Genomic DNA, 4,781 nt, shown 5'->3' with positions numbered 1-4,781 from the left:
TACAAGGGTCTTAAGAGGGAACTAGGGAACATTTTCTTTAGAATTCAAATGCCAGGCCCCAACTTCAGATTTTGCAATAACCCTAGGAATGCTCTGATGCACATTAATTACCTGTACAGGGCAGCAGGTGAGTGGCATCAGCTGGCTTCAAGCTTAGGCTGAGCTGCGGAGTCCAATCTGTTATCCCAAGATAACAGAGAGACCCTTTCAAAGAACAAATTGACCCTTGGCCTGATGCTATCTCCTGGCCTGATTCATGTCTTACAGATTCACGTTGCTGGAGTCATTATGAGTGACATATCACAGACCCGGTCAAGAAGCTCTGTCCACTGACTCTCTTGGAAATTACTTAGGAGTTCTAATATTCCCAATTCATGTATCAGCAGTTCCTTTAGTATTGTGTCAGAACTTTCAGCTCCCTTCCCTGGCTAATAATTATCATTATGTTTCAGCTTATCGGTGCTTTAAATAACAATGCCTACCTAGTGTCCTTTTAAAAGCTATTTCAGAGAATTTCTTTCTCCTCTACTTTTGTACCACTCCAGCACCTCATGGATTCATACATGGATGGCTCTCCATTGCTTGAGTACAGGCCAGGCATGGTACCTGGACGATGACCTGGAATACTCTTCTCTACACTGACATTGCTCCCGCAGGACATGGATTGTTATAACTGTGAGGATTCCAGACCCCTTCTCCAGTCCATCCTACCCATCATTTCTGTCACCCTCCGTGACGTACAGAGTGCATGGTAGCACTCCCTTAATGAACAATTCCTAGTGCCATGAAGTACCTAGTACTGTGGCTCATACACAGTAGATACTCAAATACTTTTAGATTCCATTGCTAATGATTAACTAATGATTAAAATACATGAAAATATCTAAATATATGGTAATATTAGTTTGTCTTTACAATGCTGAATTCAGGCTACTGAAGATCTAGTTTAACCATTTCGAGTTACAGTCTCTCCATAAGAAATATTTCATATTATCTCATTTCAGGCCAAAGTATACATTTATTTTTATTACTTCACTGCTAAATGTTTGACCAGTGTCAGGGAAAACCTGAACTTCACCCATATTTTCTTTCCCCCAAAGTAGGAAATGTGCATTTCTTATATTTCTGTTGCTCAGTACCCTGTTAAATGTTTTTTTCTCAGAATGTGGAAATGTAAGCATATATCTGTAATGAATAGCCAAATTCCTAAGATCCACTGAAGGAAAGTACTTTAGCTTGCACAAAGCTCAGTAGGGGGAAAAAAGACTTTAAAAATTATGCATCTGTAGAAAATTAAACAGGAGTTCCTCCTCTACAGGAAAAATCAATATTATGATAGAAATACAGCATCGGATCCTGTTTACAGACACACAAATATGAAAAATACTAGAGGCCTGGTGCACAGACTCATGCACCAGTAGGGTCCTCAGCCTGGTCTGCGCCCTCTCACAATCCAGGACTCCTTGGGGGATGTTGGACTGCCGGTTCTGGCCCAATACCTGCATGTCAGGCCGTGGAACCCCACCAGTGCATGAATTTGTGCACTGGGCCTCAAGTATGCATATAAGATCTTTGGTTAATCTTTTCCTGCCCTCCCCCTTCCCTCCTGAGATTCAACAGTCTGTTCCATGTTTCCATGCCTATGCATTGAGTGTTTGCTCCCTAGTAGTCAGTGCGCGTTATAGCTACTGGTTGAACAGTCGGATGGTTGAATGGTTGAACGGTTGAATGGTCGCTTAGGCTTTTATATATAAAGACTAGAGGTCCAGTGCACAAAATTCATGCATGGGTGGGGTGTCCTTCAGCCCAGCCTGCACCCTCTCGCAATACGGGACCCTGTGGGATCGGGCCTAAATCGGCAGTGGGACATCCCTTTCACAATCTGGGACCACTGGCTCCTAACCACTCACCTGCCTGCCTGCCTGATCGCCCCTAACCACCTCTGCCTGCCTGCCTGTTAGCCCCTGCTTGCCTGCCTGCCTGATACCCCTAACCTCTTGCCTGCCTGCCTCATCTCTTCTAATTGCTCACCTGTCCGCCTGCCTGATCGCCCCTAACCACTCGCCTGCCTGCCTCATCACCCCTTACTGCTCTCCTGCCTGCCTGATTGCCCTAAACACTTCTGCCTTGGCCCCTGCTGCTGCAGCTTCATCTGGAAGGGTGTCTGGAATGACATCTGGAAGGTTGTTTGGTTGTCTGGTCTAATTAGCATATTACGCTTTTATTATTATAGATAGTTATGACTTTGGTGACTAATTTTATTTCTGCTCTAGACAATTACCCAATACATTTATTTTATATTGCTATTTGGAAAAAAATCAAGATAGTCATTACTTCCCAATGCTCCTTGAACATCTTAGAGTTAGTTCTTCTACCTAGTACCAACCTAAATTATGCTCCGTAATATATGGATGGGAAAGAGGTAGAATTGAATAGTTCTAGATGCCTGGCTAAATGCTTTACATGTTTGGTATTCTAATTCTTATGAAACCTTTTTTATTGCGCTATTATTACTATCATCTTCATACTACCTGTTAACAAATAAAGCCTAAAGTTTGGTAGATTGCTACAGACTGCTCAAGCTAATAATCGATGGTGCTAGGAAATAGAAAGTAACCATGAGCAATTTGGAGTTTGTGCTTTAGTAATTAATTAGTCAGGCATACTACTTGTTTAAACCTGAGGAATCAGGCCTGGATGTCTAAAAGAAATGAGCAGAGAAGGACATCACAGGTGCTGCTTTGAGTAGAGGGAAATACTGTTAATTTCATTTGTACATCTTGACTGCAAGATTGGTTTGTTTTGTCAACTTAGCAAATAAAAATAAATGATGTCCAGTTTTATTTAAACATAAAAATGCATATTTTTATGATTAGTATATCCTATGCGATATTTGGTACATAGTTATATTTTTAAATTATTAACTGCCCATCCTGCATTTTACCTGACAATTGTACATCAAAATGAAACAGAGCTGGGAGTCATCATCAGTTATTAAGTTTTACGTGTGTCTAGAGCTCTGCTGTAGCCAGGTTCTGGGTTATGTGCCATGGAAAGGTGATAGCTGAAATTCATGAACATATAAAATCCATGAATCAAAACATCTAATGAAAGCAAGAAGGCAGTTAGAGAAATACTAATTTTTGGAAACCATTTTTATCAGGTGAGGTATGAGGTTCAAAGTATAACTAGAGCTGATGTTTTAATACAAAAATCGAGGAGGTATGTTGGTAGAAGTCAAATGCCACCTGCAATTAATGAGAATGAGATACATTTGGAGTTTACCTAATAAGCAGACAACTGATTGTATAGCTGCGACCAAAATATTCCAACAACCTTAAGCACATTTATAGCAACATTAAGTTCATTTTTTCTGTCTATAAATAAAATAATTGTATTATCCTCTATCTGATTATACAGGTGAAGACCTATAAAAAAATTCAAGGACACAGATCAAGTGGTTTAAAAAATATTATCCCAGGAGCTAATATTTAAATTTTTTTCTTTGTCTTTTTTTTTAATATATTTTATTGATTTTTTACAGAGAGGAAGGGAGAGAGAGAGAGAGAGTCAGAAACATCGATGAGAGAGAGACATCGATCAGCTACCTCCCGCACATCCCCTACTGGGGATGTGCCTGCAACCCAGGTACATGCCCTTGACCGGAATCGAACCTGGGACCTTTCAGTCCGCAGGCCGACGCTCTATCCACTGAGCCAAACCGGTTTCGGCTTTTCTTTGTCTTTAATGAAGAAAAACAGACACTAAGGAAAATCACTAAAAGTTAATGAAGGATTAGTGGCACTGAAGTGAAGAATCCTAAAATACATCTGTATTAGTGTTCCATTAACCCATCGCAAATTACCACAAACAAATAGGGTTAAGAAAACTCCCATGTACTATCTCATAGTTTCTGCAACTTATCACAAACCCTACATAACCCAACCAGAGTTCTCTGCCCAGGGTCTCACACTATGGGAGTCTGACACCTCAGTCCTTTTCGGGAAGAATCTAATTTGCGATCATTCAGGTTGTTGGCATTAATTCAGTTCCTTGTGGTTACGGAACTGATGTCCTCATTTCCTGGCTATTGGCCAGGAGCTGGTCTCATCTCCCATAGGCCGCTAGGTATTCCTCACCAGGGGTCTTTTCAAAAAATTATAGCAGACAATGTTGAATTGCCAGTTGGATCCCCTTCATGCTTTAACTTCCATTGACTTCCTCTTCTGCTACCAACTAGTTAAAATGCTCTGTAAGGCCAACTGAAATCAGCACAGTCCCTTCACAGCAGTACCCAGATCGGTGTCTGACTGACTAACCAGGAAATAGGATCTCTGGGGAATGAGGGGATCTGTAGAATTTGCCTACTACATTATCCATCCACATTTAATTATCTAAAATTAAAAGGCACCTTGCAACTTAAAGTGAAAGATTGTCAAACACTCTGCTAGGTACCTGAAAAGCATTATTTTGTGTAACTCTTACAATATTTCTAAGAGATAATTATCACAATTTTCAAATGAAAAAAAAAACACACAAAAACTCTGGCTCAAACTGATTACATAATTTGCCCACATTATACAGTTGTTCAGGTCACTCTGACCACCCAAACCTTTGACAGTTCCATAGTACTGTGCACTCACAAAAAAATGCCAGTATTTTTTAATTCACTTTCAGATTTCTAATTTTGAAACCATGGCTAATAATAATGATCTAGAAGTAAATTACAGTCAAACTCAAACTCGAAGATTTTTTCTCCTTTGCACAGTGGTAACACGGGA

This window comes from Myotis davidii, unplaced genomic scaffold (genome assembly GCF_000327345.1).
Source record: "Myotis davidii unplaced genomic scaffold, ASM32734v1 scaffold345, whole genome shotgun sequence".
Classification (NCBI taxonomy): domain Eukaryota; kingdom Metazoa; phylum Chordata; class Mammalia; order Chiroptera; family Vespertilionidae; genus Myotis; species Myotis davidii.
Note: the sequence above shows the minus strand (reverse complement) of the source record.